Source organism: Choloepus didactylus, chromosome 14 (genome assembly GCF_015220235.1).
Source record: "Choloepus didactylus isolate mChoDid1 chromosome 14, mChoDid1.pri, whole genome shotgun sequence".
Taxonomy (NCBI): domain Eukaryota; kingdom Metazoa; phylum Chordata; class Mammalia; order Pilosa; family Megalonychidae; genus Choloepus; species Choloepus didactylus.
In genome coordinates, this window is record NC_051320.1 from 56,117,408 (window position 1) to 56,139,246 (window position 21,839).

At 38.5% G+C, this 21,839-nt stretch overlaps 1 protein-coding gene across 10 annotated transcripts in view; it reads right to left on the bottom strand.

Moving 5' to 3' along the window:
• RNF19A (ring finger protein 19A, RBR E3 ubiquitin protein ligase) overlaps positions 1-21,839 on the bottom strand; it is a 157,616-nt gene that overhangs the window by 88,056 nt on the left and 47,721 nt on the right. For 2 of the 10 annotated variants that reach the window (XM_037802951.1, XM_037802949.1), the window contains 2 exons: positions 3,726-3,822; positions 562-695 (listed from right to left, as the gene is read on the bottom strand). The exons of 5 other annotated variants lie outside the window; for them this stretch is intronic. The gene's annotated coding sequence lies outside the window, so the exon portion shown is untranslated. The remainder of the gene's footprint in view (positions 1-561; positions 696-3,725; positions 3,823-21,839) is intronic. 3 more of the 10 variants (XM_037802952.1, XM_037802950.1, XM_037802953.1) reach the window with 2 other exon arrangements.

The window sequence follows — 21,839 nt, forward strand, 5'->3', positions numbered from 1 at the left end:
TTTCCCTTCTGTCTAAAGAACTTCCTTTAGTATTTCTTTGTGTGGAGTTCTCCTAGCAATGAACTTTACATGTATAGCAGTTTTATTAAGATGTGCCTACACCTGGTTTTTCTTTTATCATGCTTGGGGTTTACCAAGGCTCTTAGAGTTGAATTTGTTTTTTCAAAACCAAATTTGTGCATGTTTTGGCAATTACTTTCTCAAATACTTTTTTCTTCCCTACTCCTCTCCTTCTGAGACTCCAAATATACATATGTTAGACAGTTTAATATTGTCCCATATGTCACTGAGGCTCGGTTCTTTTTTCTTTTTCTTAGTCTTTTCTCCCCATTCTTTAGATTGGCAACTTTCTACTGATTCATTTTCAAGTTCACCAACTCTTCCCTCTGTCATCTCCAATCTGCTAAGCCCATCCAGTGAATTTTTAATTTCAGATATTGTACTTTCCAGTTCTAAAATGTCTATTCTTTTTTATAGTTTCCATTTCTCCGTGAGAATTACCCTTCTGTTCAGTTCTTATGATCATGTTTTCCTTTAAGTTCTGGAAAATATAATAAATACCTGTCTGTTAATTCCAATATCTGGGTCATCGTGGGGTCTGTTAATTTGTTTGGTTTCTTTCTTCTTCTTTTTGGTCTTCACATTGATTCACATTTTCCTGCTTCTTCACATGTTTAGTAATTGTTTACTGTAAACTGGAGAATGTGGATAATACAATATTACAGCCAGCAAGTAAATCACTCACTAATCAACTTGACCTTGTGGAGGCTTGGTTTCATGCTTTTTTAGAATGGTTCTGTGGGAAATACAAATGTTTTCCAACCTCTTCTAATTTGGTAGGGATCAAATAACATATTGTGTCTCCCCTTCAGCGGGTACTGGCAAAAATCACCGTCCAACTTTTTCAGCCCTCTAGATGTTTTTTTCCAGTGAGATCCTTGGAATTGCCCATAAACTGCTCAGGGGTCATCTAGAAATTTGAAGGGAGTTTATTCAGATTTTAGGGCTATCCTACTATAACTCTCTCCTTTCTGGGATTTATACAGTGAGTTTCCATCCATTCTGACAGTCCCAAACTCCATTCCCTGATAACTCAAGCCAATAAGACTCTGGCTTTCTAGCTACCATATGTTGCATGAACTTTTCATCAGGGGAAAAGCTGTATAAATGTGGACCTCAGCAAGTCTAGTCACCTTCTTTCATTGGTCTATTCCTTCCAGTTCCTGCTTGCTGTTGGTCACTCTTCAGTCCTCCTTTCTCTGCCCCAAAAAGCTGTAGCAACAGGCAATAAAAGCACTGTTTGAATTTGGTTTATTTCTCTATTTTGCAGGTAATTTGGAGGCCATACTATTCTGTTTTCTAGTAATGCTGAAGGTATGGGATTTATATGTGCTTATTATTGATCTTATAGCTTTTGGGGAAAGGATATGTGGGGGAGAATTAGACTCAGGTGGCTACCATATTCTTCAGACCAAGGAGTTTATTTTAATACAATTTATTAAGAGATAACTAAAAAAATTCATTCTTCAGTAGCGTTGGATTCTGTTCAAATAAGGAGAGAATGCTTTTCACCATTCTCCACAAACAGGTAAAATTCTAAGTAGAAGAGATTACACACTTCCTTAAGATAGTTCTTAACACTAATGTGTGCATGTATGTACACACACACACACACACACACACACGAGTACATGTATGGTTGGCATATGTGGGTATAGATAAATTTCCCTTACACTCATTCAAGAAAAGTGTGTACACAACAAAGGAATTATGATCAGATCACTCTTCGGTTTGATGGCAGTTAACTTTGGACAAATCTGTAAGTCTTTGTTTCCTTATCTGTAAAACAGGACTCTGCAAATAAACCCTGCCTTCTCAAAAGGCTGGCATGAGGATCAAATGAGAAAATGTATTTGGAAATGCTTAGTAAACTATGAAGAGTTGCCTAAACATTTGGAGATATAATATTTCATGCCACCTTTTATTTTGGGAACAAAACCTTTACATTGCTATAAGGTAAAGGATAAGCCAATTCTATTATATCAAAGTTGCAACAGCAAACTCGCCTCAATCAAGATGGTAGAGTGAGACTCTCCAGGGCAACATCCTCCCACAGAAGCTTACTTGGCAGAGGCATCTTTAACAGAGCCCCAGAAAAAGGTTAAAGCATTGCAGTAGTGCAGTGAATGCTGAATCAAGAAAAATGCAACTAAAAAAAAAGTAGGCTCTCGTAGCAACCTTGCTGGTCACTCCCCATTATCTCAACAGCTTAGCTGGGAACCAGGCCCATGCTCCCAGTGCAGTCCCTGGTCCTGGTTCTGGAGGGAAGAGAGGAATCCTTGCACACATACAGGGTACATGTATGCCTGTGCCAAACTATCTTACAGCAGATTGAAAGACTGAACCAGAACACTAGACACAGGCTCACTGATCAAGAACTTGCCCTGCATGTAGAGGCAGCTCACAAAACTCTGACAGAACACTGTAGGAGAATAGTCAAATCACAGCTGCCTGGGGCCAAGGACTGCCAGCTGTAAGACATACAGTGCAGTGCCCAGGACTGTGAGGAAACACCGTTTCCTAGGGACAGGAGACATTCGTAGCCATGTAAAGGGGGGAAATTCCTTAGGACCATGAGCACCTACCCAGGACAAAATGCACATGTAGTAAGGACCAGAGAGGAAGGGACCAGAGAAGACCCTATGCCATTTCGCCTCAGGCTGTTCTAAAGTCATTCATTGTATAGTTAAGCTCTGAAGGAGAGCATTTCCAAAGACCAATCTACAAAGACTGGGAAAGTTATTTTCTTTCTTTTCTTTTTGGTTAGCTCTTGGCATTCAGGAAATCTCTATTATAACACTAGCTGGACACATGCTTATAGAACAACTTGAAATCTGTGACAAGAACTACATAAATGTGGGCGAAAGAGGGGGTATAATCTGTGACAAGAACTACATAAATGTGGGGGAAAGAGAGGAGGTATAGGAATATAGTTTGTGTATGCTACTCAAGATAAGTTGGTATCAAACCAAACGAGAATGTTATAGATGTAGGATATTTACATTTAGGCCTCATCGTAACCACAAAGAAAATATTAAATATGTAAACTCATAGTGACAGGAAATAGAGTACAGGTCACCAAGGGGAGGGGAGAATGCAGAAATAATGCATAATAGGTGTAGGGTTTCTGGTTAGGGTGATGGGAAAGTTTCTGGTAATGGATGGTGGTGAGGATTACCCAACGTTCTAAATGTGGTTAATCCCAATGAATGGTATGCCTGGGAGTGACTGAAATGGAAAAGTTTATGCTTTATACATGTTTCACAATTTAAAAAAGAAATGAAAGAGCAACGAAAGAGATAATAACAATTAAATGCAATATACGATCCTGGATAGTGTCTAATAATGAAGGAGAAAAGACTCAATGCATGATGTATGCAATCTACTCTCAAATGTTCAGAAAACAGGTAGGTAGATAGTTGACAGGTGAATGAATAGACAGAATGAGGAAAATGTTAGAAGTGGTAGAATGGGTATCTGGGGGGTAGGGGTATGCTGAAGTTCTTTCTATGGGGTTTGCATTTTTGTAACTGTCTTTTAAAATTACTTCAAAATAAAAAAATTTATTTTTAATTGCATCAGCAGGGCTTTCACAAGAAATCTGAAAAACTGCTAAGTCAAGATAGAATAAATTTTTATTATAAAAAGTATAAACTGCTTCATACCCAACCACTCTGTATCTTTTATCCTATCTACATCAGCATATCCAACAGAAATGTAATGCAAACCACATGCACTGTGTGAAATCTTCTAGAAGCCACACTAAAAAAGTAAAAAGAAACAGGTGAAATTAATTTCAAATAAGTTTTATTCAACCCAATATATCCAAATTATAATCATTATGACATGTAGTTGATACTAAGATTAATGAAATTTTACATTTTTTAATACTATGTTTTCAAATCCACTGTGTATTTTACATTTATAGCATATCTCAATTAGGACTAGATACATTTCAATGTTCAACAGCCAGGTAGCTAGTGGTTACCTATTGGATAGCACAGATCCATATATTTCTAAGTAAAATATTAAATAGGAAATAACTCCAAAAATAAGATGATCATGATAAAATTATTTTTGAAAGTGTTTTTAATTATTTGAATAAATTTTTAGAAATATAGATAAAAATATAAATGCTTACTTAATAGTCAATGCATTACTTCACCTATACACATTTAAAACATTAAATAAGAAATATTGTTCCCATTTGTTACATTCAAATCCTTCATACACAATGCCTTCTCATTGCTAGAGCTACATTTGGCAGTTTTCCAAAGGCTATCTTCATATAGACTGTCTGAGATACAGTACTGTATTCTTGAATCTGCAAATGAGGCTGCCACAGGAAAGTTTAGCCTAAGCTTAGGTATCCATTTGTGATCTCCCCATATAGAAATCTGTTCCAGTTTGCTAAAGTCACCGGAATGCAAAATACCAGAAATGGATTGGCTTTTATAAAGGGGATTTATTAAGTTACAAATTTACAGTTCTAAGGCAATAAAAGCGTCCAAACTAAGGCATCAACACGAGGATACCTTCACTGAAGAAAGGCCAATAGTGTCCACAACACCTCTATTAGCTGGGAAGGCATGTGGCTGGAATCTGCTGGTCCTTTGCTCCCAGGTTGCGTTTCAAAATGGCTTTCTCCAAAATGTCTCTGGGCTCCTCTCTCTCTTAGCTTCACTAAGCTCTCTGCTTGGTTCTCCTGGGGTGTTTCTCTCTAAGCATCTGGAAGTCCTCTCTGCTTCTCCAGGGCAAGCTCTGGGTTTCATCTCTTACCTTAGCATCTCCAAACGTCCTTCTATCTGAAATCCCAGTGTCTCCAAGCATTTGGGTCTGTGTCAGGTCTTAGCTTCTCCCGGGGGCAAACTCTGGCTTCTCTCCAAATGTCTCTCTCAGCTTCTCTGAGCCTCTTCTCTCCTTAAGCTCTCTTAAAGGAGATCAAATTAAGACCCACCCATGCAGGGTGGGATAATACTCCCACGGAAATGATCTAATCAAAAGGGCTCACCTACAGTTGGGTGGGTCACATCTCCACAGAAACAACTTCATCAAAAGACTAATAAGTCTGCCCCCACAAGATTGCATTAAAGAACATGGCTTTTCTGGGTGACATAATAGAGTCAAAGTAGTACAGCATCCATTACAATGGTTTTTAAAAAGTGACCTTTAAAAGGTTTGCTCGCCACAGGGAAGTCAGCAAGATGGCAGAGTAAGAAGTTCCAAATGCACACCCCTCCACAGAAACTGGCAGGACCAACTTTCCCAGAATTCCGGAAAAGAGTCAAGTGAAAACAGAACCAACTGAATGCTGAATTAAAGAAAACCAGCTACCTAAAAAAGGTCAAAAAGCTATACTGCACTTTTATTTGCCCTGGCCCTAACACTGCCCCCAATACAGCGATACATGGTCCTAGTGTAGATCCTTGGTATCTGGTTTTGAAGGGAGCAGAGCACACCTACTGTGCAAATTTCATGTGTTTGTATGTCTGTTCCAGTGCACAACCTGAAAGACTTACTAAAGGCATGTGTCTGGTTTGCCTAACCAGGAATTCACTTAGGGTAGAGAAGCAGCAGGAAACCAAGCAAACCTCAGCTGCCTGGGAAAGAGATTGTGGTTGAGATCTAAAATACAGCACCAAGGGCCCTGGAGGAGAAGCTGGAGAGAGTTTCTCTTTTTTGGGGAGGGGAGGGTTTAGAACACACAGGAACATTTGTGAATACTACTTAATTTTCTAAATTTACGGTGCATACCTCCAAGGTAAGACATCTGCCCAAAGAAGACCTAAGACCCTAACTACTCAGCTCAGGGTGATCTATGGGCTCAGTATTAGCTGGACTAAGCACTGAAAAAGAGCCAAAAGAGAGTCAATTTATACTAGAATCTTCAGCAAAAACAACAGGCAAAAAAAAAAAAAATGCAACAAACCACCACCAAAAACAGCAAACCCTGGGGTGGGGGTGGGGGTATCGATTTCCAGAGTTAACACATTGTTGGGGACTCAACCCCAGAAAGGCTTGTTCAAGTCCCAAACCTCAACCTGCAGGAGGTTGAAGATGTTATTAAAGCAATGGGGAAATGAGGGACAAAAAAAAAATGTGTAAGGCTTACTGTTCAAGTTTGCTAATGCTGCCAGAATGCAAAACATCAGAAATAGACTGGCTTTTATAAAGGCAGTTTATTTGGTTACACAGTGATAGTCTTAAGGCCATGAAGTGTCCAAGGTAACAAATCAATAATCGGGTACCTTCACTGAAGGATGGCCAATGGCATCCGGAAAACCTCTTAGCCGAGAAGGCATGTGGCTGGGTTCTGCTCCAAGTTCTGGTTTCAAAATGGCTTTCTCCCAGGTCGTTCCTCTCTGGGCTACAGCTTCTCTTCAAAATGTCACTCTTAGTTGCTCTTGGGGTGTTAGTCCTCTCTTAGCTTCTCCAGAGCAAAAGTCTGCTTTCAAAGGCAGCTTCTCTCTCAGCTCCTGGGTATTCTTCAAAGTGTCCCTCTTGGCTGTAGCAAGCTTGCTCTTTCTGTCTGAGCTTATACAGTACTCTAGTAAACTAATCAAGGCCCATGCTGAATGGGCGGGGCCACACATTCATGAAAATTATCCAATGAAAGATCTCGCCCACAGTTGAGTGATCACATCTCCACAGAAACAGCCAATCAAAAGTCTCCAACCCAATGAACATCAATATGTTTTCTGCCCACACAAGACTGCAAAGATAATGGCATTTTGGGGGACATAATACATCCAAACCAGCACACTTACCAAAAAAAAAAAAAGGCAAAATAGCTGAAGTCCTCCCTTATCAGTACTTTGGATGCAAATGGATTAAACTCACCAATCAAAAGGCAAAGACTGGCAGAAGGGACAAAAAAACCATGATCCAACTCTATGCTGTTTCCAAAAGACTCACCTTAGATCCAAAGACATAAATAGGCTGAAAGTCGAAGGACAGAAAAAAAAAAATATGTCAAAAAAGAGTACCCAAAACAGAAGTGCTGTGGTGATACTAATATAAGAGAAAATAGACTTTAAGTCAAAAACTGTTATAATAGACAAATGACATTATATAATAAGAGTCTATAAAAGATATATAACAATTATAAACACATACGTACTTTAGTTAAACAGCCTCAAAACACGTGACGCAAACATTGACAGAATTGAAAAAAGAAATAGTTCTAATAACAGCTTGAGGTTTCAACACACCATTTTCAATAATGGACAAAGCATCTAGACAGAAGATCAGTAAGGAAGCAGAGGACTTGAACAATAGTATAAATCAACTAGAACTAACAGACACAAATAAAACACTCCAACCAATAGCAGCAAAATACACATTCCTCTCAAGTACACATGGGTCATTTTTGAGGATAGACCTCGTTAGGTCACAAACAAGTCTCAAAAATTTAAAAAGACAAATCATATAAAGCATCTTCTCCAACCATAATGGAGCGAAGTTAGAAATCAACAACAAAAGGAAAATTCAAAAATGTTCAAAACATTGTTTAACAATGGAGTCAAAGAAGCAATCACAAGGGAAATCAAAACTTCTGAGAGGAATGAAAATGAAAACACCAGACACCAAAACTTATGGGATGCAGCAAAGGCACTACAAAGAGGGAAATTTATAGCTCTAAATGTTTACGTTAAAAAAGAAAGATCTCAAATCAATAACCTAGCTTTATATCTTGAAAACTAAAAAAAAGAAGAGCAAAATAATCCTAAATTTAACAGAAGGAAGGAAATAATAATGATTAGAGTGGTGATAAATAAAAGAGAATAGGAAACTGAGGGAATCAAATGAAACCAAAAGTTGGTTCTTTGAAAACATGGATAAAACTGACAAATCTTTAGACAGACTGACATAGAAACAAGGGAGAACACACAAGTAACTAAAATCAGAAATAAAAGTTGAGACGTTACTACTGATCTTACAAAGATTAAAAGCATCATTAAAAAAACTATGAACAAGTTGTACACCAAGAAATCAGGATATGCAAAGGAAATGGCCAAATTCCTATTATCACACAAATTACCTAAACTGACTCAAGAAGAAATAGACCTATCAGTAACAAAAAACCTCCCAACAAACAGAAGTCCAGGATCAGATTGCTTCACTGGTGAATTCTGCCAAATATTTAAAGATTTAACACCAATCCTTGAAGTCTTCAAAGAAGATGAAGGAACACTTCCTAGTTCATTCTATGAGGCCAGCATTACTCTGATGCTAAAGCCAGGTAAAAATATCACAAGAAAAGAAAATAACTGACCAATTTCCCTTATGAATACAGATGCAAAAATCCTCAACAAAATACTAGCAAATCCAATAGGATGTTAAAAGGAATATACACCATAACCAAGTGGAATTATCTCAGGAATGCAAGGATAGCTCAACATAAGAAAATCAAACAATGTACATTAATAGAATGAAGGGGAAAAAAACCTACTCAATCATCTCAATTGATGAATAGAAGGCATTTGACAAAATCCAACACCCTTTATAATTAAAATACTCAGAAAAACAGGAATAGACGTTTACTTCCTCAACATGTTAAAGGGCATTGATAAAGAACCCACACCTAACATTATAATTACTGGTGTAAGACTGAAAGCTTTCCCCTAAGATTGGGAACAAGACAAGGAGCCTACTCTCATCACTGCTATTCAACACTGCACTGGAAGTTCTAGCCAGAGCAATTAGGCTAGAATAAGAAAGAGAAAGCATCCAAATTGGAAAGGAAGAAGTAAAACTATCCCTAGTCACAGATGGCATGCTCATATATATTAAAAACCCTGAACAATCTATAAGAAAACTATTAGAACTAAAAAATGAATTCAGCAAAGCAGCAGGTTAATATGCAAAGATCAGTTGTGGTTCTATACACCAGCAATGATTAATCCAAAATGGCAATTAAGGAAATAATTCTATCTACAATAGCTCCTAAAGAAGAAAATACCTAGGAATAAATTTAACAAAAGATGTAAAGGACTTGTACACCTAAAACTACAAAACATTGCTGAAAGAAATTAAAGAAGACCTACATAAATGAAAAAACATTCCATGTTCATGGACTGGAAGACTTAAAGTCAAGATGCACTGCTACCCAAAGCAATTTACAGATTCAACACAATCCCTATCAAAATCCCTGCAGTCTTTGTAGCAGAAATGGAAAGCCTATCATGGAATTCATATGAAAAAGCAAGGGGCCCCAAATAGCCAAATCAATCTTGAAACAGAAGAACAAAGTTGGAGGTCTCACACTTTCCAATTTTAAAACCTCCTACAAAACCATAGTAATCAAAACTCTGTGGCAATGTTATAAACACAGACATATAGACTAATGGAATAGAACTGAGAGTCCAGAAATGAACTCATACATCTGTGATCAAATGGCTTCTGACAAGGATTCCAAGTATATGACATGGGAAAAGAATAGTCTCTTCAACCAATTGTGCTGGGAAAACTGGAAGTCCATATACAAAAGAATGACAGAGAACCCCTACCTCACACCACAAACAGAAATTTACTCAAAATGGATCAAGGCCCTAAATATAAGAGTTAAAACCATAAAACCCTTACAAGAAAATTAGGAAAATACCTTTCTGAGCTTGGAGTTGGCAATGATCTCTTAGGTATGACATCCAAAGCATGAGCAACAACAACAACAAAAGTAAATAGACAGGACTTCATAAAAAGTAAAACCTTTTGTACATCAAAGAATATTATCAAGAAAGTGAACAGACAACCTATGGAATGGGAGAAATTAGGTGCAAATAATATATCTTATAATGGTTTAATATACAGAGTATATTAAATAAACCGAACTGCTACAATTCACATTAAAAAGACAATCCAATTTAAAAATGGGCAAAGTACTTGAATATGCATTTCTCCAAAGAAAATATACAAATGGCCAATAAGTACATGAAAAGGTGCTCAACATCATTAACCATCAAGGAAATGCAAATCAAAATTATAAACAGATACCACTTCACATACACACTAGGATGGCTAACATTGGAAAATAATGTGTTAATATGGACACAGAGAAATAGGGACACTTATACATTGGTGGTGGGAATGTAAAATGGTGCAGCCACTGTGGAAAATAGTTGAGTGGTTCCTCAAATAGTTAAAAACAAAATTACCATGTGACCTAGCAATTCCACTCTTGGGTATATACTCAAAAGAACTGACAGCAGTGACTCAAACAGATACTGGCACACCATTGTTTGTAGGAACATTATACACAATAGCCAAAAGGTGGTAACAACTCTAGCATCCATCAACAGATGAATGGATAAACAAAATGTGTTAGAGCCAACGGAATACTACTTGGTTGCCAAAAGAAATGAGGTTCTTATACATACTACAACATGGATGAACCTTGAAAGCATTGTGTTAAGTGAAATAAGCCAGACTCAAAAAGACAAATATATGATTCCACTTATGTAAAATACCTAAAGTAAGCAAATTAATAGTCTGTAAGTAGATTAGAGGTTTCCAAGTGTCAGGGGTATAGGGGAAATGGGGTGCTGTCCCTTAATAGGTACAGAATTTCTGTTTCGGGTCATGAAAAAGTCTTGGTAATGGATAATGGTGATGGTAGCACTACACTGTGAACACAATACCACTGAATTATACTCTAAAAAATGGTTAAAATGGGAAAAGTTTTGTTTTATAGATGTTACAATTAAAAAAAAACATGCTTACATTATCTAACGTCTGTAACTATCTAGAAATAACTAAAGTTAAACTTTTTGCCTTTTCATTCCATCAAGTAACCTTTATAAGCATTCACTCATTTATTCACTTATTCTTTGAAGAAACATGTTCAGTGCCTATCATGTGCCAGATACCCTTCTATTAGTTGCCAGATATACAATAGCGATCAAAATAGACAAGCACTGTTCTTATGTTCTATTGCGCCTAAAACAAGCACTGAAAAAAACCATTTCAGACTATGTCTTCCCCAAACTAACAACATCAGAGACTTGCAAGGATCTAAATTTTAATAAAGTATCTCTCGTTTTTCTTAAGCTTAATTTTTAACTAGGAAAAAAACTTAATTTTATATTTGGGCATATATGGTAGTCCCATAATCTTAAACAAATATTTATCAAAATCCATTTTAAAGCATTCTTTCTAATATACCATTTTGCTTTTGACAGAAGTCTTTATCTCAGGGTGTCAATGCTTTTCTAACACCACAGTATTTTGGCAATTTAAGTTGTACGAAAAAGGAATCATTAATTATCTATTCAAATGACCTAGTGTAGATAATATTCATTTAGCACCATGCACAACTTTAGGAACCAATACTGATAGATCAACATTGGGAGAAATTCTCAAAATTTTATTGTTTTGGCTCTGATCTTTTGCTATTGTTAAATGAAGTTCCCTAAGGCAGTGAGAAAAGGTAATATCTCTCTCTCTGTAGCATCTCCTGTATGCAGAGTTGCAAACAACCCATAAAAGTCAAATACTGCTGAATGGAATTTAATGTAGCATTTGGCTACCAAAATTCAGAATAATTACCATAAGCCATCTTTTGATCAGACCATAACTTGAAACGATGTATTAGAAATAATTATCCGTAAACAAGTTAATTTTGACCCAGAATCAAAAGTTTTTAAAAATTTGAACACTATCATTAAGAAAAGAATAGTTTCAAGCTTTAAATTTTTTAGATTCTCATATATGGCTTTCTCATAAAAGAGAGAAATCACTAAAACTCATATAATGAAGTTTGTCATTGATAAAAAAGTTTAACTGTTTAAAGTTATGTCATTCATAATCTATATGCTTATAAGCCTTGCTTAACTACCCAACCTTAAATTTGGAAATGCCAAATTTTCCTCTAATAAATCTAGTCCCAAATATGGCTGCCAAATTCATATACCAAAGCACCAAAGCACGCTTTGGGCAAATTCTCATTTTCCAAATAATATTATAAGGACAGACGTTTTATAAGAACTCTGACTTAAAAAACTTCTTCTTTATAGCCTGTTAATCAAGTAAAAATATAATAGGCACAACAAATTTTTGGAAAAGGATAAAAAAGCTTAAAAATAACAGTTAATAAATGGACAGCCATTAGTGAAATCCATGAAATCTCTAAAATTTTATACTATATTGTGAATATACGTATATTCTACAGATAGGATACATCCTTGGCTTTCAAAAGATTCTCCAAGGAGTCTAAAATATAACAAAACATTAACTGCTACTGGTCAAAGGTCAAAATTTAACTATCCAGAAAAAGTTAAATTCAATCCTAAAAATGTTTCTTCTTTCACATTATTTACATTAATTCTGTAAAGTGTAGTTTTACATTATTACTACAGCATTCATATCTGCACCAGTTACTAACTCTGAACATACATGGGTATCTTATTTTATTGCACTTCACAGACATTGTGTTTTTTACAAATTGAAGGTCTGTGGCAACCCTGCATTGAGCAAGTCTATCAGTGCCATTTATCCAACAGTGTGTGCTCACTTTGTGTCTGCGCAACATTTTAATTAAGGTATGTGCATTGTTTTTTAGTCATGTTATTACACACTTAATAAACCACAGTATAGTGTAAACATAACTTTTATATGCACTGGGAAACCAAAAAATTCACTGATTCATTTTACTGTGATATTCACTTTATTGCGGTGGTCTGGAACCAAACCTGCAATATCTCTGAGGAATGCCTGAACTTCTATTCCATTATCATTTGACGCTGCAGCTCTTTCCATAAGACTTAAGTTTTGGGGAGGTTTAAAAAACAACTTTCATCTCTAAGCAAATGTCTCAGATTCATAATACAAGAATAAACACGAGGATAGGACATCATCAACATGGCGACGTAAACAGCTACCGAAAACTTCTCTCCAGAGATTCAACAATAAAAAGGGACAATTCTGAATTATTTGAAACTCTGGAGGAGAATATAGACTGGAGTATGACCCTTCAAATGCTGTACTGAAGAAAGAGAAGAAATATCAGGCAGGAATTTTCCATCCCAGACAAGCCGGTCCTCTCCCCCATCACCACCACCCCCACTCAGTCTCCATGAGAGAAGGACACTGAAACTGCAGACAGGACCCCTCTCACTGGGGTCAGATTTTAAAATCGCACAGCAGTGAAAACTATCCCTACTGTTTGAAGACCCGGTGGGCAGGAGAGGGACAAAGAGACTGACAAAACATGGACAGAGACACGTTTCCAGCCCTGGGTCTGAAAGCCCTCCCCTACCCCTGAGAGAAGGAGCAGCCAGGGGCCAGCTCCAAGGCAGTGCAGCCTCTGAGGACAATTAAGTTACCAAACAGGGCCATCTGCTGAACAGTCTGGAAAGTGCAAGGACCCTTTCTTAGGAACATAGGAGCTGGTCTATACACCCAGCCCTGTTTGGGCTGAGAAACAGAGAAGACCCAACTATTAGACCAGACACCTAAAACAAACCCAGGTCTTACTAGCTAGTGGAAAACAAAGCACCACCGGAAGCCAGCAAATTTGTATTACCACATACAGTGAACTTGCTGGCGTGCCCAGTGCCTACCTCCCATCCCTGTGGCAGGTCACAGAGAGTGCTGATTTGGGGATATGGGGAGGAACACTGGGGGGGGGGGGGCAGCAGAGCCAATCTGACAACTGGCCAGGGAGAAAAACAAAGAAAAGCTAGAGATCAAAGTCAACCAACAAGAAAACTTTATGCAAAAGAGAGAAAACAACCTCCAGAATAAACCATTCGAGAAAAACACATGCCAAGACAACAGAAAATCACAAGCCACATCAATAAATGGGAAGATATGGCCCAAAGGAGGAAACTAACATTTCAACAGAGATTCAGGAGTTAAAACAACTAATTAGAGATGTTCAAACAAATCTTTTAAATTTAATCAATGAGATGAGAGAGAATGTGACAAAAAAGATAAAGGATATAAATAAGACGAAGAATCTGTAAGCTTGAAAAAACAAATGGCAGAACTATGGGAGTGAAAGGCACACTAGAAAAAGATGAAAAATACAATGGTGACATACAAAAGCAGACTTGGAGAGGCAGAAGAAAGGCTCAGTGAGATGGAGGACAGGACATCTGAAATCCTGCACACAAAGGAACAGACAGAGAAAGGTATGGAAAAATATGAGCAGGGTCTCAGGGAACTGAAGGACAACATGAAGTGCACGAATATACGTGTTATAGGTGCCCCAGAAGGAGAAGAGAAGGGAAAGGGGGCAGAAGGAATAATAGAGGAAATAATCAATGAAAATTTCCCATCTCTTATGAAAGACATAAAATTACAGGTCCAAGAAGCACAGCGTACCCCAAACAGAACTGATCCAAATAGACCGACTCCAAGACACTTACTAATCAGATTTTCAAATGTCAAAGACAGAGAGAATCCTGAAAGCAGCAAGAGAAAAGCAATCCATCACATAAAAGGGAAGCTTCATAAGACTAAGTGCAGATCTCTCAGCAGAAACCATGGAGGCAAGAAGGCAGTGGTATGACATATTCAAGATATTGAAAGAGAAAAACTGCCAACCAGGAATCCTATATCTGGCAAAACTGTCCTTCAAAAATGAGGGAGAGTTTTAAATATTTACAGACACTGAGAGAGTTTGTGAACAGGAGACCTCCACCTACAGGAAATGCTGAAGGGAGTGCTAGACAGATAGGAAAAACTGAGTGGTCAATGTGTGTGATTAAATGTACAAATATAAGAATGTTTTTGCATGAGGGAGCAGCAAGAAAGAATGAAATTATGAGGTATGCAACAAAGTGAATGGACTGTGAGGACACAGGTTGAGTGAAATAAACCAGAAATGAAAAGGCAAACATTATAATGCCTCACTAACACAGACCATTAATAATGTGTAAACTCTGAGAATTGAATCTAGGAACATGGGCTATAAGGGGAAGGCTTATATAAAGGTTCCTAGATTGTAAGCTCTTATAGCAGTCACATTTATTCATGAGTTTTAACAGTTATTTCTAAATTTTGAGATTCTGAGCTGTTTGTGTGTGATGTGGTCAGTCCCTGGAGCTTCAGGTGTCTGTGTGGCACCTGGGACTCAGAGCCAGAGTTCAGCAGTTGTGAGTGTTGGCATTACCCCATGAATCAACTGCTAAAGAGGCTGAAAAGAAGATAAGACTTTGATTGGACATATAAACGAAATGCACTTGGTTGAGATTGGGGTAGATCCAACTAAAGGGTACAGGATGATACTAACTGTGTTTTAAAACTTTTACTTCAGTGTGGGACCAAAGCAAGAGATGGTAATATGGTGCAAAACCTACATTCTCTGTAGCACACTATATAATTTAACTTCTATGGTCAGTTTACTCAAATGCTATAATTACATGGAAACTTGACAAGGGACCAAGACCTTGTTGTTTGTCCAGATTAGCATGAAGCCCCAATACAACCCAGAGTAATTTGGGCAGAGAATAAAAAGATTTATAAAGCCCTGGGACTGTGGAAAAATGTGGAAATATTAAATTTCTCCAGCTGGGGAATTTCTGATATTCTCGCAAACAGTGGGGACCACCAGCTAAGTAGACCGAGACCGAGACCTCGATCTTGGGGCTTGCCCTTACAAAGCTTGATACTGGGAAGGAGAGGCTAATCCTACTCATAATGGTGCCTAGGAGTCACCCCCAGAGGGCCTCTTTTGTTGCTCAAATGTAGTCCCTCTTTCTAAGCCAACTCAGTAGATAAACTTGACGCCCTCCCCACAACATGGGACATGACTCCAGGGGTATAAATCTCCCTAGCAATGTGGAACGTGACTCCTGGGAATGAGCCTGGACCCTACATGGTATGATTGAGAAACACTTTTGGACCAAAAGGGGGAGGAGAATTGAAACAAAACAAAGTTTCAATGGCTGAAAGATTTCAAATGGAGTTGAGAGGTTATTCTGGAGATAACTTCTATGCTATATAGCTATCCCTTTTCAGTTTTTAGTTTATTAGAATAGTTAGAAGGAAATATCTGAAATTGTTGAATTGTAATCCAGTATCCTTGATTCTTTAAGGTGATCGTACAACTATATAGCTTATATGGGGTGACCATGTGACTGTGAAAACCTAAGGCTCACACTCCCTTTACCGAGTATCTGGAAAATGAGTTGAAAAAATGGGGACAAAAAGTAAATGAATAAAATGGAGGAGGGGGATATGGGTTATTTTGACTGTTCTTTTTACTTTTATTTTTATTCTTATTTTTATTTTTTGGAATAATGAAAATGTTCAAAAATTGACTGTGGTGATGAAGGCACAACTATATGGTGATACTATGAACAACTGTTTTATACTCTGGATGATTATACGGTATGTGACTATATTTCAAATGAAAAAAAGTAAATGAGGCAGGAGAAGGAGTATGGGATGCTTTCAGTGTTCTCTTTTACTTTCATTTTTATTCTTATTTTCATTTTTATTTTTTGTAGTGATGAAAATGTTCAAAAGTTGATTGTGGTATTGAATGCACAACTAAATGATAAAACTGTGAACAATTATTGTATACTTGGGATGACTGTGTAGTATCTGAATATATTTCAATACAGTTTTATTTAAAAAAATAAACACGAGGTGCATAAGTGGAATATAGTATATCCATCAAACTAAAAACAAATCATACAAAAAAAGACTAACCAATATTGTATATTCAAAGGACAGTTATTAAAAATGTGTATATATAGATATTACAGCTCTTTATGTCATCTTCACTTAAAATGTCGATTATCACTCCCCATAACAAAGTTTATCATTCCTCATAATCTAAGTCAATAGCAATATCTCTATTTAAAATGCTAACAGACACTCCAGAAAATGGCAGAGTACAGGAATCAGAATAACTATTAAATAGGCAGGAGCTATCTGAATCTCTAACAGCATCCAGGGAAGAGTGGGATTGGAAGAGGCTAGTAAATTACAATAAATACCATTAAACTGCTCTCTCATTGCTGCAGTTACCATTGTCCACCCCCCACTCTCATGTCAGGCCACAAGTCGGGTCCAGCCCCTGGTGTAGTTTGCTGGTGACAAAGAGGGAAAAAAATCAAGTATCCCAAGATCTACGGGGGAAAAGGGGCACGATCCAATCTCTGATCACTATTTCTGATTATAGCTACTACAGATAATGGGGATCCCAGCTCTGAGGGCACCCACTGTTCCAACCTGCCCTGGACAAAGATGGTGGAGGACATTTAAAGATGGTACAGTTCCTCAAAGTTCCAGAGGACAATTGAGGGGCTGCAATTGCTGGTCAGGCAACCAAGAAAGCCCAGCTTTGGGGAGCTATGATAAAGCTCCATACGCCCTTCCTGGCCCCTCCTTCATCCCACCCAAGAGCAGTTTGGAGCCAGCCTGTGCTCCCCTTGTGGGTCCCTAGCCTTGTTCTAGCAGGGAAGACTGATTTGGGAAACTCCTCTCAGGCATGCCCAGCCTCCCAGAATTGTCCTCCAGGCAAAAGCAGATTTAGTCAAGGAAAGCAGCCTAAGAAACAGTTGAGGCAGGCAGCCTGGAGCAAAGGCTTACCTGCTTTAATTCTTACAGTGGAACACCAGGGAAAGGGAGAGTTTCCTAGGAAATAGAGGGGGCATTCAAACTCCTGTAAACAGGGGAACTCTAAAGGCCACTAGCAAGCACAAACCCAGGACAAGACACAACCCAGAAAAGAAAGGAAGGGCCATGTACTTTGCATTCACCTTGGGCTGACCTTCCTGATAGGAGGGCTGAATTCTGATAGAGAGCACCAGGAACGCAAAGCTAATTTTCAAAGATGGTGAAAGGTGTTTTTTGCTTAGGTTTGCTTGGTTTTGTTAGCTCCTGACACTCAAAATCTTTGACATATCACCAGCTGGATAAAAACTCAAGAAACAGACATCTCAAGGAATATATCCCAGAGTTAACACTTTAAAATATTAAAATGTACAGTGTCCACTCTGAAGAAAGCACAGGAGCTGCAGATGAGAGACAGTTTGAAGACAGCCATTGAAAGAATAACCTAGCGCCGGAGAAGCGGAGAGAGGAAAAATATTCCAAGTGCAACTAAGAGTGACATTTTTGAGGAACTGCAGCCTAGAGAGGAACGTCCTGGGAGAAAGCCATTTTGAAACCATAACTTTGGAGAAGATGCCAGCCATGTGCCTTCCCAGATAACAGAGGTATTCCAGACACCATTGGCCATCCTCCAGTGTGTACCCTATTGCTGATGTGTTACCTTGGACACTTCATGGCCTTAAGACTGTAACTGTGTAACCAAATAAATCCCTTTTATAAAAACCAAAAAAAAAAAAAAAAAAAAATGTACAGTGTCCAAAACAAAGATTACAAGACAAACAAAGAAATAGGAAATGATGGCCCATCCAAAGGTAGAAGATAAAAGTTCAGAAAACATCAACTAAAAAGACCAGACTAAGAAGACATCAACTAAGATGATTTCAGTTGATCTTTGGAGAACCCAAGATGGCGCCTAGGTAAGAAGGGGCAAAAAAACACCTCCAAGAAAAATACTAGATAAAAGCCAGAAAGTGACCCAGAACACCAGTTCTGGCAATGCACCAGGTGGACAAGGTCTGCTAAATCCAGAGGGACCATGCATCTGGTGAAACCGGGAGTCTGCATTCTGAAACAAGTGAATGAGCTGGCTGAAAGTCCGGCAGCCACGCTGCGGTGTGGGGAAATCGTGGGTTGGCATTTGGAGATGGACTAGTTCTTTAAAAAAAAAAAAACAAAACAAAAACCTGGGACTGACTGTGGATACAACAGTGAGAACTGCGCAGTGAAGCACGGCAGGAGCAGGCTGTCCCAACGCCTTGGTGTCTGGCGTGGAGGAAAGCCCTTCCCACACGCGCTGCTGATTGTCTCAGGGTCATGGGAGCAGAGGGGAGCCAAAAGGAGAAAGAAACCGCGCCCCTTGCAACCGTCTCCCCGGCGGGCTGGAGATGCTCCTCCCCGGGGCCGGACCCATAGCCCAGAGCCACGCCAGGGGTCCTGGTGTGACAGGAAGTGTTTACCACAGCACCACGCACATGCCACAATATCGGCCATGGACAGTGGTCTTTAGGGCACCCGCAGCTGATTGTCCTGGAGCTGGGAGGGAGGAGCTGTGCAAGGAGGGGGAGATTAACATGCCCCATTCAGCCATCTTTGCAGCGGGCTGAGGGTGCCCCTGCACGGCCCGGCAGCCCAGGGCTTCCCTGGGGGGGCCAGTGCGCACTTGTGATGTGGCACAGCCTTCCCTCGTCAGGGGTCCTGGAAAAGCACAGCTGAGAAGGGGGGCCCACTCGGAAATCCCAGGGACCCTACGCCAATACCAAGGACTTGTGGGTCAGCGGCAGAGACAATCTGTGGCAAGACTGAAATGAAGGCTTAGACTCTTGCAATCTTAAATCTCTGGGAACACCTAAGAGGTTTGATTATTAAACCTGTCCTGCCTCCCTAACTGCTCAGACACACACCCCACAATCAGGGCAGATAGCACCAACACACCCAAACTTGGTGCAATAATTGAATCCCACAAGAATCAGACCCCCACACGCCACAAAGACAAAGTCAGGGAGAACTGACTTATGGGGAATAGGTGACTCATAGATGCCATCTGCTGGTTAGTTCGTTAAAGTGTACGCCACCAAGCTGTAGATCTGACAAATTAGAGATTGGTATTTCATAGACCCTGAAAGAACCCTATCAAGTAAAGCAAATGCCAAGAGGCCAAAAACAACAGAAAATCTTAAAGCGTATGATAAAACCAGATGATACGGAGAACCCAAACCCAAACACCTAAATCAAAAGATCAGAAGAGATGCAGTACTTGGCGCAATTAATCAAAGAACTAAAGTCAAACAACGAGAGCATAGCACAGGATATAAAGGACATAAAGAAAACCCTAGAAGAGCATAAAGAAGAAATTGCAAGAGTAAATAAAAAATAGAAAATCTTACAGAAATAAAAGAAACTTGGCCAAATTAAAAAGACACTGGATACTCATAATACAAGATTAGAGGAAGGTGAACAATGACTCAGTGTCCTCGAGGACCACAAAATGGAAAATGAAAGAACAAAAGAAAGAATGGCAAAAAAATCGAAAATATCAAAATGGATCTCAGGGATACGATAGATAAAATAAAACATCCAAATTTAAGACTCATTGGTGTCCCAGAAGGGGAAGAGAAGGGTAAAGGTCTAGAAAGAGTATTCAAAGAAATTGTTGGAGAAAACTTCCCAAACCGTCTACACAATATAAATACACAAAGCATAAATGCCCAGCCAACACCAAATAGAATAAATCCAAATAAACCCACTCCAAGACATATTCTGATCAGATGTCAAATACTGAAGAGAAGGAGCAAGTTCTGAAAGCAGCAAGAGAAAAGCAATTCACCACATACAAAGGAAACAGCATAAGACTAAGTAGTGACTACTTAGTGGCCACCATGGAGGTGAGAAGGCAGTGGCATGACGTATTTAAAATTCTGAGAGAGAAAAATTTCCAACCAAGAATACTTTATCCAGCAAAACTCCTTCAAATTTGAGGGAGAGCTTAAATTTTTCACAGACAAACAAATGCTGAGAGATTTTGCTAGTAAAAGACCTGCCCTACTTCAGATACTAAAGGGAGCCCTACCAACAGAGAAACAAAGAAAGGGAGAGAGATATAGAGAAAATTAACAGACATATATAGAACATTACATCCCAAATCACCAGGACACACATTCTTCTCTAGTGATCACGGATCTTTCTCCAGAATAGACCATAAGCTGGGACATAAAACAAGCCTCAATAAATTTTTTTAAAAAACTGAATTTATTCAAAGCACATTCTCTGACCACAATGGAATACAAATAGAAGTCAATAACCATCAGAGACTTAGAAAATTCACAAACAACTGGAGGGTAAAAATGAGGGGGAGATGAAAACATCCCCAGAAAATCAAAAGCTGAGGGACTTTATCACCAGTAGATCAGTCCTGTAAGAAATGCTAAAGGGAATTGTGCAGGCTGAAAGGGACACTAAACAATTGACTGAAACCACATGAAGAAATAAAGATTCCCAGTAAAGAGCACATGGTAAATATAAATACCAATACTACTGTATTTTTGATTTGTAACTCCACTGTTTACTTCCTACAGAATCTAAAATACATAAACTATAATGATAAACCAGTGGTTTTGGACTCAATGTAAAATATGTAATTTTTGACAAGAACTAGATAAAGGTGGAGGAATGGAGGAGTAAAGGAACATAGTTTATGCGTCCGACTGAAGTTAAGTTGGTATCAAAGAAAAACAAGATTGTTATAGACTTAAGAGGTTAAATTTAAGCCCCACGGTAAACACAAAGAAAGTATCAAAGAATATGATCATAGAGATGAAAAGTGGAGTATGGGTTATGAGAAGTGGGGGAAGGGGCAATGGGGAGTTAAGAAATGAGGGTAGGTTTTCTGTTTGGGGTGAAGGGAAATTTCTAGTAATGGATGGTGGGAAGGTGATAGCATTGCAACATTCTAAATGTGATTAATCCCACTAATGGAATACTAGGAAGGGGTTGGAATGGGAAGATTTAGGCTGTATATATGTTTCCACAAGTGAAAAAAAAAAAAAAAAAAAGACAGTCTAAATAGATAATGACAATGAAATGCCAAGGATGATCCTGGATGGGATCTGAGGATGGAAGAGAGGAGGCTCAAAGGGACACAGTTGGGATATAAGGAAAAATAAGGAAATACAGGATGTAAGCTTTGTATCAATGTTGAATTTCTTGTACTTCTTAGC